At 42.5% G+C, this 14439-nt stretch overlaps 1 long non-coding RNA gene across 2 annotated transcripts; it reads right to left on the minus strand.

The window, feature by feature from the left end:
* Positions 1 to 616: 616 nt before the first annotated feature.
* Positions 617 to 14429, minus strand: LOC117075317. 2 transcript variants are annotated; one of them, XR_004433961.1, is made up of 4 exons: positions 14067 to 14429; positions 13847 to 13974; positions 2759 to 2970; positions 617 to 745 (listed from the first exon to the last, which is right to left on the minus strand). It is a non-coding gene; the product is annotated as an uncharacterized LOC117075317 (long non-coding RNA). The 2 variants fall into 2 exon arrangements; XR_004433960.1 differs by lacking the exon at positions 617 to 745 and having other exon boundaries at positions 2566 to 2970.
* Between the last annotated feature and the right edge of the window lie 10 nt (positions 14430 to 14439).

The following is a 14439-nucleotide window of genomic DNA, read 5'->3' on the forward strand; positions in this document are numbered from 1 at the left end:
ACTACAATTTTGAACCCCCACGTCAATTTTTTACTCTGTATCTAAAAATACAGACTTTAAAATGAGAACCTTAGCAGGCTTGATAGCTTTTCACTAAGAAAGATACTTCTAGAGTGAATGCCATTGGGCCAGTTTAATTCCTTGGATAATTTTTAATATAGAATTAATAAACTATTTCCAAATATTTCCATTTTCATATTTCTAAAATTATTTTCCCTAATATCGATTATTTTCTGTGTAAATTTTATGACAAAGATTAAATTTATTAGTCAGTTTTTGAAAGTTATAGCTTCTGCCATTGTGAGTTTTCTATGAAACCACCAGTTTACCAAGTTCAAATCCCTGAAGTCAAATTTTGCAACACTACATTCTTTATCAATGTCTAGTCATGAACACATTTTATGATGGGATGTTTTAGTCACTGGAACTCTTATTTGAAAGTTTTACTAATTCTATTCTCTCCTCCATATCAAATTGTGCAGTTTCCATTGTCATCAATCAGAAGCAGTTCTTCAGTACATTCATCTGTCATACATTTTTGCATGGACTACTTTAAACATTGTGAAATTTATTTTATTTTGATTATTTCTACCAGAAATATCATTGGATTCAGGAATGCTATTTCATTTTTACTTCTTAACTCATGTATGTTACTGTTATTAGCAGTTGTCTTTGGACATTTCTTGGTGGCTCCTTTGGCTGGGATTGGCTGTGTCTTTGTCCAGTAATCTGGTTCTGTTGTGCCCTTTCCGGAAGAGAAAGTGGAGAGGTCAGATTCAATGTAAGGGAGGGTTGGAATGTCCAAATTTGATTGGAGCTTTAAAGTAAGATGAGAAACATGGTCAGATTTGACTTTAAAAAGTCCATTCTGGCTTTTGAGTAGAGACTGAATTGGAGAAAACAAAAATGGTTGGGAGATGGTTAGAAACTACTGCAGAAACGCAGGTGAGAGACAAATTGCAAACATTTATATAGCACTTACTGTGTGTAACAAACATTAGTTTAAGCATTTTGTAAGTTTTAACTCATTCTATCTTGATGACAACTCTGAGGAGGTAAGTATTATAACTATTTCTGTTTTACAAACAAAGAAACTGAAGTACAGAAAGATTCAATATATGTCCAAGATTACAAACTAGCAAGGGGATAGGGGTGGATCTAGAATTCAGACCTGGGTAGAAGGACTTCAGGGACTGAGCCCTTGACCCCTCCAGTGGTTTTCTCATCCAAGAAAGAAAAGTGAGGCAAGGAGGTTTTTGAGAAATGCTATGAGAAAATGGAAATTATGGGACTTGGTGAAAAGGGTATGTTTCTGGCTTTGTGTGTGGTAGGTGGTAGGGCTATTCCTTGAGAAAGGGAAGTTGTTTAAGGGAAAGATAATGTGTTTGGTTTTGAAGCTGAATAAGAGAATTCTAGCTATAGTGTACTAAAGAGCCTTACTCTGTTTTTGATGTTTGACTACTGGCATCTTTCAAGCCCCATAGCTCCCCCTCTTCCTTCTGTCTCCCATGTGAGCAAACCAGTAAGAAAGTTTTATGCTCCCTCCCTTGACACCAAGGAAGTTCAAAACCTGGCCTACATTGGGAACCCTCACCTTGGACCCAACCCCTAGCAACACCAAAAGCCAGAGCCAGTCACCCCTCCTTGCTCTGTCAAGCCATTTTTGGACATGCGTGGGAGCCTGCCCTGCTCTCCCTGAAAGCCTCATTATGTGAATGATGAGTCTGTTCATCCCCTCTTGGTGCATGTGTAGCATTAGTCAGTTTTCAACATTCAAACCAAATTTTGGGTCAGAAGTTGGTACAACCTTCATCCCACACAGCGGATTGGGAAATGTGGTCTAGGTGGGTTTTGGTGAGCATGTAGCTGTCGCCACCACGGATATGCTGAGTTGAAATGTCAGTTGGTCATTGAGATAAGATGTTTCGAAGACAGTAGAATAGAAGGGTCTGAGGAAAGAGTTTTGAGCTGGAGCTGTACATTTATAAATCACCTTCTAGTTGATGAAAGGAGAAAAAGGAAAGAAAAGGAAAAAGAATAATTCTGTTCCTAATGTCGTTTTTGTTTAATTTTCATGTTCAAAGATTGCTTTCCAGAACCTCACTAGCAGTAGTTGGTGTTGGGGGGTGGGCGGTGGGGATTGAGTAGGAAGATGTTGAAACCATTTCAGAATGAGCAGCATTTACACTCACACACACACACAGAGGAACACACGCACGCACTTTAAAAAATGATTTGGCCCTTCCAGTTTCCTGCTCTTTTAAGCCTCCAGCGAGAAGAAAAAGGAAGTAGCAGGCTAATTGGAGAGAACTGTGAGGGAAAGGCAGAGTTGATAAAAGAGAGAGGAAATCAGTTTGCTATTTTAAGGATATGAAAGTCTTCCCATAAGCCATTATGGTCTCCTTGCCAGTTAATTTCATTTCGAATGAAGTTGAAAGGTAATCTGATAGGTTTTGTTATTTCTGCAAATAATTCATAAATTCAGATGAACTCAGAACTCTGGCATAGAATGTAGGAGGATTTCAAAGTCTGACAAGGTGATAATTACCAGGACTGCACTGGAACTGACAGCTGGTATTGTAATGATCTCCTTTTTATTGAAATCCTCAGTGTGATTAGGAAAAAAGACAGTTTAATTCAGTTAATCTGAAGCAGCCAGTAGACCTGAATTGCTTCAGTGCAGACAAGCAGAGCTGATGTGTGTGGAGATGGTAGTCTTTGTGGTTGATTTAGAACGTCATACACAGAAGACTCTCACATTTTACTGATGACAAGAGCAGTTCAGATATGCAGAGAAGAATGGCATGTTCAGTTCCAGAATCCTGAAGCAGCCTTAGAAAGGGAATCCGAATACACTTATTGCACTAGCAAGCTCATTTGTAGTAGGTCCCGCTTTGCTCAGGCTGGAGACATATTGATGCATTAGTTGGTTACATTCATTCTGCAATCTCTCCCCTCTCCATCGCTCCCCTACGGATAGCAGAAAGTGAAGACAACATAAATATTTGTCTGATGAGCCAGAGGAAAGATGGGCTTTTATAAACAATAAAGTATTGCTTTATGGTAAGGATACCTAAGCAGATAGAATATCTTCTACGACCTGAAATATGTGTAACCTTATGAAAAAAACACAGTTTATGTAAGTTTAAGTTTCAAGATGACCATACAGGTATTGGATAGAGTGCATATATTAGATAATTAGTACCTGCAAGTTATTCATCTATTTATTCATTCATGTATTATTCATCCACTCATTCATTCATTCATTCATTTATTCCAGACAAGTTTATAAAACCTCTGCCACGTACAACATAAAATGCATAAAGATTAATAAGATGAGGCTTCTTTTCTCAGTCCTCCAGGAGTTCACACCTGTCCATTTCTCTACCGTCTCCATCCATCCATTCATCCACCTAATATGCCCACTGGGACCTCAGTGGCCCTTAGTGGTTTAACCAAACTTCAAATCCTCACTATCATAGCTCTGTGAAACTCCAAAGTCGTCCTAATGGTTTCTCTGTGTCCCTGAGGCTTACTTCTTTTCCTGCTCTCTGCCTTTGTGCTTTAGGGCTTCCTGGGTGGTCTTTATTCCAATACATCAGCATGGACACAAAGGCTTGCCCCTTCACTAGTTTCCACTTCTCCAATTGTTGTGTCTCAACTATTTTGTGAGTTCAATAATTTTACTCAAGATGATAGGGAGGGGCAAAGGGAAGAGTCGTATCATGGAGCCTTTGCTCTTCACCCCTTTCTTCTCCGTTTATCTCATTCTTGTGTTTCTTTTCCAGATGCACCAATAAATATGACTTCCAAACCACCTCCCTCTATATATCCTATAATCTTTTTTTCTTTTTTTGAGATGGAGTCTTGCTCTGTTGCCCACGCTAGAGTGCAGTGGCACGATCTTGGCTCACTGCAAGGTCTACCTGCCAGGTTCAAGCAATTCTCCTGCCTCAGCCTCCTGAGTAGCTGGGATTACAGGCATGCACCACCACACCTGGCTAATTTTTGTATTTTTAGTAGAGACGGGGTTTCACCATGTTGGTCAGGCTGGTCTGAAACTCCTGACCTTGTGTCCGAGGCGTGAGCCACTGTGCCAGGTCTATATCCTACAATCTTATACCAAAGTAAATCATGCCCTGGAGGCTCAACTTTTACCCCAAGTCAGTTGATCAAAAAACCATTTTCTGAAGAACTTTTCCTTAAAAGGATTTCTAGAAAAGAAAATTTCTTGCCACCAGTACTGTATATTATTTATCTGTGTACTTCTGTCTTAAAACCTCAGTCTTAAGACATAGCATGGATAGATGAGTGAATGTGAAGGAAAATAGGTGATTGACAGGCAGGTGAAGCAGTAAGCTTTGAAACTAGTGTCAGCTTCTGCATATCTCAGAAAAAGACAATGAAAAACTTTAACAATTATAGTTCTATTTGCATTTCTTATTAAACTAATGTTTTTAAAGTAAGTATCTTGGCCTGAAATCATAGACAGCAAGGTACAGAAATGCATTCAATTCTGTTTAAACAAAAGAGCATGTATTAGTTATCTATTTCTATGTAATAAATTACTACAAAACCTTGTTGCATAAAACAACAAGCATTCATTATCTCATAGTTTCTGAGGACCAGGAAACTGGGAGATGTGTCGCTGATGGTTCTGGCTCAGGACCCCTGTTGAGGGTGGAGTCCAGATGTTGGCCAGGACTGCAGCCATCCAAAGGGTTGATCAGGGTGGAGGATTTGCTTCTGAAGTGGCTCCCTCGTAGGGCTGTTAGCAGGAGGCCTCAGTTCCTCATAATGTTGGCCCTATTTCACAACATGGTATGTGGCTTCTACCAGAGTGATTGGAGAGAGGGAGAAGTCAATGTGTTTTATGACCTAGCTTGGGAGGACACTGCACATGGGCATGGTGGCTAGGAAGTGAGGATCAAGGGCCATCTTGGATGCTGGCTACCACCGGGCATTTACTTCTGCGCATCAGAATCAATTTTATGAACATCGGAGAGCACAGAACCAGTTTTATAGGTGGACTGGGAAGACAACAACTTGTGGTCTCTTCCGTCCCTGCTTCTTTTTAGTTCTTTTTCTTCTCTTAGTGCTCATAGCTTAATATGATCACTTCAGGATCCAACTTCATATACTTTTCAGTTCAGCATTAGCAACAACCATAATAACAATGTATTTTGCTATAATTGTTTTTTGAGACAGGGTCTTACTCTGTCACCCAGTGCAGTGTTGCAGTCTTGACTCACTGTAGCCTCAACCTCCTGGGCTCAAGTAATCCTCCCACCTCAGGCCTGGTGGTAAATGCCTGTAGTCCCAGCTACTCAGGAGGCATGAGCCATTGTGCCCGGCCTCATTAATGTATTTTACAATTTTTATTTTTGCAGTGGCTAACATTTCTTGAGTGGTTGTTTGTCTATGCAGTGTGTTAACTACATTGCCAAAGTGATTACATTTAATTCCAAAATCATATGCCTATTTTACAAATGAGGAAACTGAGAATAAGTGATATGTCAAAGGTTACAGTGCTAAAGTTTCTGTGCCATTCATTTCAAGTTTTTTTACACAGAATCTCACTGGTCCTTGCCAATCCAGTTTCCGTATGTGGCCAGAAAGATGCATGTCATAGCAGAGAGGCTTCCCAATTCTGAGGCTGTGGGCACAACATACTAAGCTAGATGAGAAAATTGAGCATGGCAGGAGAATTGATTAGCATATTTGCTTCACTAAAAAATCACTTTGTGTTAAGCCTAGGACCTTGCCTTAATTGCCACCATTACTAAATAGAAATCTACTTGTAGAGTGTGCAGATAGCAGCTAAAAGCATTAAAAGTACTCTGAAAGATTTTCTCTCAGAATATCAGCAGTTTAAATGTATGCTACCTTTTTTTCATGTTAATTTTTTGCCATCCTGTGGCTTGCTTTACAGCTACTGAAGAAGCAGGGGGTTTTGAAATGAGATACAAGCAAAAACTCTAGAGGATGGGTCTATGGTGGGTGTGTTTTTCAAATATACCTCTAGCTCCCCCATCAATAGAGCAGATAAGGAGCCAGGATATCCCCATAAGAAGTAAAGAAATAAATGCCAAGCACTTCATCCAACTCTACTATATTTTTGTCTCATTCCATCTTTTTATATTTTTATTTTGTTTTTCAGAAAACCAGGGTGGCGAATATCAGGAATGTGGATAAGTAGGAGACAGGAGTGTTCATTCCATTCATTCATTCATTCACAAACACGTGTTGAGCTTTAGTGTGCAAGGTATTGTGCTGGGGGATGGTGTGTTCAGAATTCATTCACCATCTTCCGATAGTATTTGTTGAGTACTTTTTAGCTCCCTGACACCCTGTTCAGTGCTGTGAAGGTTTAGGGAAAAAAAGTGAGTGAGTAAGTTAAGTGAGACAAGCTTCTTGTTCCAAAAATATCTTGAAACATCATTGGGACAAGAGAATCAACATGAACCAATTGAGGAATGAAACAAAGTAGTCATTAAGTGCAAATTTTTGTGGTACAATCTCTGGGAGTACCTGGAATTTTTAGAGGAGGCTGATTAGGAAGGCAGGAGAGCTGGGGAGACTTCTTGGTGGAGGTGTCACTGCAGTGGGGCTCTGATGACATGCAGACCATGCTGCTGTTCTCATAGGGGGCTGCTTCAAAGAGCCAGGAGAGACAGGTGGGGTCATAAGTAAGGAAAGGGACATTCTGGAGAAAGTCCCACCACTCTGACTTGGTTTCACCCTAAGTCAGACATTTTCCCGTGTACATCTCCCCTTCCCACTCCCCTCCGAAAGTTCAGAGCTAAACTGGGTGCTTGTGATGAACACTCAAGTTCAGACTAGGCCAGGTTAGAACCTTGTGAGCCCTGACACTGCAGCCCACATTCCCCACTGGACTCCAAAGATGAGAATTCCACCCAGAGGTAGGGACAATTCCCTGGAGCCTTTGGTCTTTCTCTGGTTCTAACTGAGGGGCCAGGAGCCAGGATGAGGTGGGGTCAGAGGAGAGTAACCAGGGATTATGGCATGACAGCACAGCTAGAAGGGACTGGTATTATTCAATCCGTAGAATACAGGAAGATGAAATAGAAATGATTCTTAAGTACATCAAAGCTCTTATACAGTGAGAGGCTGGTGAACTGTGCTGTTTTCTCTGAAGGCATTTGAAGAAATCAAAAGGGCCATTATAAAACAGAAAGTTTGGGTTTAGCACTGTTGGGCTTCCCGCCCACCACCTTTGACATAACGTGACATCTTGGCACAATCCACCTACGAGGGGACCTTTAGGATTTTCCTAGGGTGGCCAACCATCCCAGTTTGCCCAGGACTTTCAGTGCTAAAACTGGGATGGTCCTGGGCAAACCAGGTACCAAGAACACCTCTCTTGTACTTGCCTGCTCAGTTCTGCTTCTCCTCCTGGCCCTGGCTCAGGTGTGGTCCCCTCTAGCACTGCCCAAATAAGGGAATTGTGACCCCTCCAGATGGAAGAGGGTAGTCCCAAATTGATCTGAGCAGGAATTTGCCCAGGAGCACATGATCTGATGGATCAGGACAGGTTCCTGGTCATAGCTGGAACCCACTGTGCCTTGCAGCAGACCTGGCACCGAGAGAATAAAACTGGAATCATGAGCAAGGTCTGATGCCAGGGGTGTCAGGCACAAGGAAGATGACACTGCAGAAAATGAATCTATTATTTTCTGTTTGTTTGTTTGTTTGTTTGGGGTTTTGTTTTTGTTTTTGTTTTTGAGACGGAATCTCGCTCTGTCGCCAGACTAGTGCTGTGGCATGATCTCGGCTTACTGCAACCTCTAACTCCCTGGTTCAAGGGATTCTCCTACCTCTGCCTCCCGAGTAGCTGGGATTACAGGCATGAGCCACCACACCTAGCTAATTTTTGTATTTTTAGTAGAGATGGGGTTTCACCTTGTTGGCCAGGTTGGTCTCAATCTCCTGACCTTGTGATCCACCCGCCTTGGCCTCCCAAAGTGCTGGGATTATAGTTGTGAGCCACCATGCTCCACTGAAAATGAATCTATTCTTGTGCCCAGTTATCCCAGGGCGGGAAAACAGCCCCTGACAAAACGGGCAGATCCGCAGACTCTATCTTTCTCGTTCTTACATGAGTGAACTTAGTCACGAATCTCGCGGATCCTGCGAGACTTGTCAGGCACAGTTTCTGACAGTTAACAAGACTGACTTTCTGCTGACTGAACTTACTTTTCAAGGGACTACATTTCTTTGGAATAGTTTTAATTTTATCTTAAACAGAAATAAGTTTTTAAATTTTTATTTACTTATTTATTTTTAGACAGAGTCTCACTCTGTCATCCAGGCTGGAGTGCAGTGGCGTGATCTCAGCTCACTGCAACCTCTGCCTCCCAGGGTTCAAATGTTTCTCCTGCCTCAGCCTCTGAGGCAGCTGGGATTATAAGCACCTGCCACCATGTCTGGCTAATTTTCATATTTTCGGTTGAGATGGGGTTTCACCGTGTTGGCCCGGCTGGTCTCAAACTCTTGACCTCAAGTGATCCACCCGCCTTGGCCTCCCAAAGTATTGGGATTACAGGCATGAGCCACTGCGCCCGGCCTGATTTTATTTTAATTGAGTAATTTTAATTACACTTAAGTGTTTCTAAATGCTTGGCAACATGCTGAGTACTTCATTTGAATTATTTTACTAAACTCTCACAGTAATCCTATGGGTAAAGTGCCTTTATATACTCTGTATTTACAGGTGAAAAAACTGAGGTCAGGGAAGAGATCACAAGGCCAACAAGCTGGGAATCAGCCAGTGAGTCTGGCTCCAGAGCCCATGTTTTGAACTGTGCCATGGGCCTGGGTTAACCTGTCGGCTGAAATGAGTTTTAGAGATTCTGGATTTTACTTTGCTGTCCAAGAGATACCTTCTATTTATAGTTGGCTTTAGTAATCAAGTTAATAACCAATAACAATTATATTCAGCTGATTTTATTAGAAACTATCAACAATCCTAAAAATAGTCTCTGTTGGTTATCATGTTGATTCTTTTTCTTTTTTTTTTTCCCCCAAGGCAGATTCTGTTGCCCAGAAGTGCAGTGGCGCATCCTTGGCTCACTGCAACCTCTGTCTCCTGGGTTCAAGCAATTCTCCTGCCTTAGTCTCCTGAATAGCTAGGACTGCAGGTGTGCACCACCATGCCCAGCTAAATTTTTTTTTTTAGTAGAGACAAGGTTTCACCATGTTGGCCAGGCTGGTCTTGAACTCTTGCCCTCAAGTGATTTGCCTGCATTGGCCTCCCAAAGTGCTGGGATGACAGGGGTGAGCCACCATGCCCAGCTGTTGATTCTCATTTTTAAAGGGGCAAAGAGGGGCAAAGAGAGGCAAAGCTATGATTCTATTTAAAGGATCATTACTATTTATGCAAATCTCATCCCAAGACCACACTGGGGATGAGAGTTTACTAGTTTAAATGCTATTTTTCATGCATATAATTGAAAGGAACCAAGTTTAGGCAGTCAGAGGAGATGAAAGAGTGATATGGGACCTGAGTGCTCACTTCAGGAAACTCACAGCTACATCCTCCATGCTTAGACTTCAAGTCCCCAGACAGGATGCAGGAGAAGGAATTCAGTCTGTGCAGCCCTTTAGTTTGAAAATTTTTCAGTGGTTTGAGCCAAACCAAGCACCCCAGGTTACATCCCAGTGGTAAAACTTAACTGGATTGTCTAAAACAGTCTGGTCTCTGGGAAAGCGTAAAGTTTTAAGATTTGGCGTGACTATGCGTCAGGTCCTACACAAGGGACAAGGATATAAAGCCAAATAAGACATAGTCCCTGCTTCCAAGAACCATACAATAATTTGTTTCCTCTGAGGGTAGCATGCACATGAACACATGAAACAATGCAGCTGTGACCAAGATTTGGCCTGGCCCTAGGGGAGCAGATGGGAGGGCCTCCTAAACCAGCTCAGGGGTGAGAAGGCTTGGGATTAGGGAGAGTATTCTGGAGGAAGGGGGCCTGAGCTGAAATATGCACTTGGCCCATCTTGGAGCATCTGTAGCTACCCAGAGTTAAGAGTAGTGAAGAGCTTGGACCCTGATGTCAGCTGGAACTGAGGCTGAATCTTTGCTCTGCCAGTTATTAGCTATGTGACTTAGGTGAGTTACTTGCCCTCTCCAAGTCTTGGTTTTCTGATCTGTAAAATAGGAAGATGATAACACCAACTTTCATGGGGGTATTGTGATGAATCAAATAATGTACGTGAAGCTCTTAGCTTCACAGTGCTCAACTGATGGCAGTGTTATTGTTGTTATATGTTTGTCTAAGAGTCCTATTGTTATAGGATCAACAGGTTCATCTGCTCTCTGTGCAATAATAGACCAATACACTGAGACAGCAGGGTTTCCAGCAGAGAAAGAGTTTTAACAATTGCAAGGCAGCCAAGAAAGGAGATGGGAGTAGACCATCAAATTCATCTTCTGAAGGAGTTTTGGGCTGAGGTTTACAAGATAAATGCAGAGGGCAAGGGGCTGGAAAACTGGGGTTGTGGATTGGTTGCAGTGAGGAGAATGAAATTATCAGGATGTGGAAACTGCATTCTTTGCAAAGTCAGTTTCTCATGGGGTCCTTCAGACCAGCTGATGTCAGTAGTGTCACTGGTGTGCAGGACCTGAAAGAATATCTCAAATAGAAAAATTAACATTTCATAATGCTCAAGTTGTTATCTATAGAGCAGTTATGGGGAACTCTAATCTAGGGTCCATGTGATTCTGAGGCAATAGGCATCAAACAGCTTTGAGAAAGTGGGCTAGAGAGCAGGCTGGCCTCACAATGAATGCTGAGTGTGCTGCAAGCTGGATTTATTTTCATTTCTCTCCCCCTCTTCTTCCCTGATTAACTTTATAAAATTTATAAGGATGTTTTCACCATGTGATGGCTGCTGGGCAGGAGCTCAGTCTCTTGTGTGGGCAACCGGGGGTGTAATTTCAGAAGAGTCAGGGTCACCAGATCCCTCTGGAGCCCCTAAGCCCCTCCTTTATCCTCTCTTAATGTTAGAATGCTATTGACACAAGACAAAGCCTTCCATTTTGTAATCCCATGAGCATTAACCAGGAAGCCATCCAGGAGAAGGCAATTTCAGAGGATAAATCTGCTCCAGGCTTTTTTTCCTCAAAGTATTTTCTGCACAAACAGCGTTGCTACCACGTGGGTCATGGTGGAAGGCAGAAAGACAGGAAAAGAATGAGGAGAAAGAAAGTTGGGTGACACAGAATCAAAATTCCCCTGGATTTGCCCAGGTATATGCTTGGTAGTAGCATGCTTGGGAGGAAAACAGATGGGGAGCTGGCAGGGTCACTCCCTGCATGGTTTGGGTGGACTTGTGCTCCTGGCTATCAGTCAGGTCTCATCCTAGGACCCTGCAGCCTAAGCAAGTGGCCAGCTCAGTAGGGGCTGGGAGTCTGGGCTCCTTGGGATGCTCCATTGCTTATCTTGCTCCCCTTGGCCAGGCCCATTTCCTCATTTTTCCAAAGCTGGAGTCCAGCGATGTGGGGACAGACTGGTCAGATAGTGGCTCCTTCAACCAAAGATTCTGTTGCCAACAGAAGCCTGAAGAATATGATACCAAAGGGCTGGGCAGGGGTGTGGGTTTTTCCTGATGGCAGCCTTGGGCATCGATTTATCTGATTTCTTTGACATTTTCTTCCAGTATTTCCCCCTCTTGGGGTAAAACATTTCCCTGAATCACTGGCATTGCTTTCCTACAATGGACTCTAGGGTATTGGCCAGTGACTCACGAATTGCAACTGAACCAAGAAGACCTCATTTCTAGGGTGGCACTGTCCCAGTGAAGATCCTTGTCCTGGCCATGTCACTATCTCTGTCAATTCCCAGTCCTGACCTTCTGGTCTTTCATTCTCACACAGCCTCGTAACACCTCTCTCCACTTGGAGTTGATTGCTTTTCTGTCCTTTGAGGCCAAGTGGAGTTATATAAATCACCCATTGCAGGTGAGCAGGAACAATATTTTACCGGAAGGGCTGACCTATATCCAAATAGCCGTGTCTAAAATGCAAAAGTGGTGGATAAAAATAAGTCATGCTCATTAGATGGCTCCCTGCCCTATATAGCTGCTCAAAAACCTATGTCTTGTTCTGCCCAAGTGTAAATAGTTTCCCTATTTAGAAATGGCACAGTGGGAGGTAAATGAATTGGCTAGGAGAAACCAGTCATAACTCATCACATTGAGAAGCTTAAAAACTCTTTATGTGAAATATACTAATGCTGTGAGTTGCTGAAAGCCAGGCTGTGTGCTGGGAGCTTTACATACATTATCTTATTTAATCCTTCCACTGACTCTGCTAGGTTCTCCTTGTTCTGTTTTACAGATGAGGAAAGTAGGCTCAGCAAAGTTAGGTTAGCTTGCTCAGGGTGATGCAGACAGTGATAGTGAAATTGGCAATCAAATATTGGTCTCTCTTGTTGGGACAAAGTTCTTCTCACTGAACCTCACTGCTAGGGATTGGCCAGGATGATTAGGTTATCAGGTACATTTAGAGACCTGGTCTCTTATTCTTGTCAAATAACTTTTGGTCTGATCCCTGACTGAAAGGTGTTCTGCAGTGAGGTTGCTTATATGGAGAATAAAGCTTGAAATTAAATTCCCTCTTGCCATGGCCATGTCCATCCCTCGCTTCCCTGGATCTCAGCCCATTGGCAGGGCTCCTGTACCCTAACTGATGACCCATGTGGTAATGATACTGTGTACCCTGCCTGCCTCTATGCACTGATCTTTCCTGGATTTCCTAATGAGAATGGCCATTCGGATTTTGAAGCAGTCTGATAAATAGTGCCCGTATTCCCTGTCCAGATTCTGAATCAGAAATGAGGCAAAGAGTAAGGAAGCTGTAGGCCAAATCTTATCTTAGTTATAAATAAGGACTAGATTGGAGAATGTAGTTTACTGCAGGAGCAAAATGAATTTCTGTTGCAGGGGATTAGGAAACAAAATCCAAGATGAAGGTTGGCTTGCAGAAGTTTATTAGTTCTTTTGGGATCTACACCCATAGGAGGGGAAGGAATGGAAGCAGGATTGGCAGAGGGAAAAGTCAAGCAGTACTGCAGTCTTATCAAAGGTCTCAACCAATCCTGTGGAGCATGTTGGGTCTTTACACTTTTTTTGTTGTTTTAATCTGGTCTTCATTTTTACTGAAGTTATCCATGATGAAAAACTCTCAATTCTTATCCTAGGGTTACTACAAACAGCAGATCCTGGCTATGACCACTGTACCAACTGCCAGCTACTATGAGGCAATGACTTACAACCCTTCTGGCTTTAAAAAAATTATTAACTAAAAAAAAATGCTAATACTGCTATCTGTGAATATTTTAGTTTGAAATAATATCTGTTCATATTTTACTTTGGAAGATGAGTCTCTGAAACCCTCCCAAATTAGTTATATCCTCCTTTTTGTTTGCAGCACTCATAGTTGTGTTTATTACTTTTTTCATTGACAAATAAAAATTTTATACATTTCTTGTGTACATGATATTTTGAAATATGTATACATTGTGGAATGGCTAAATCGAGCTATTTAACATATGCATTACCTCACGTACTTACAGTTTTTTGTGGTAAGAACACATAAAATCTACTTTCTTAGCAATTTTCAAGACTCTAATAGATTGTTATTAATGATAGTCACTATGTTGTACAATTGTTCTCTTGAATCTATACTTCTATATGGGCTGGTCATTGGGTTCAGGCTGCTTCTGAAAAGTGTGTGTGACCTGGGGAGGCAGCAATCTTCAGTCAAAGGCAATTCCCAGAGAGGTCTATTCGCTGAGGGCTGTCAGCCAGTAGCACTCACCATACAAGGAGAGAAGACCTTCAGTCTCCAAGATGGATCTTGGAGGCTCATGACAGCATTCACTGCATGGACCTATATTTCATACATTTCCGGAAGCAGTGTCTCCAGCATTCCCACAGCCTTGTTTCCTGGAAGGGGATTACAAAATAAAGATTAGTGGGACAAACTACAGCTTCCGTCGCAACTGATATTCATTGTCTCTCTCATCCTCAGGAAATACCTCTGCTGGATGAGTCACACTTCTTGCCAGTTGGTGTGACTTAGACCCTCATCTCTAATGACTCAAGTCCCTGGACACTGCCTCAGGGTCTGGTTGAGGAACTTGCACATTGATCATCAAAACTGGTCAGAGGAAGTGCCAAGAGGTGCACAGCAGATCATCTGGGTGCCAGATTTCCTTGTGTCCCTACTGGGCACAGCAGCTCTCTCTCCTCCTGCTGGTCAGGGCCAATTTCCTCTGCCACGGTGGTGACACCACTTCTTGTGAGGTTCCTTGGCACAGGCCCCAAGTGTCCTGGCAGCATGTGCTACATCCTTTGGTAGGAATGTTCCCCCTCTGGAACCTGGACCTCTAAACCTGAAAAGCCCAGAAT

The sequence above is a fragment of the Trachypithecus francoisi genome, unplaced genomic scaffold (genome assembly GCF_009764315.1).
Source record: "Trachypithecus francoisi isolate TF-2019V2 unplaced genomic scaffold, Tfra_2.0 Lachesis_group5, whole genome shotgun sequence".
Lineage (NCBI taxonomy): Eukaryota > Metazoa > Chordata > Mammalia > Primates > Cercopithecidae > Trachypithecus > Trachypithecus francoisi.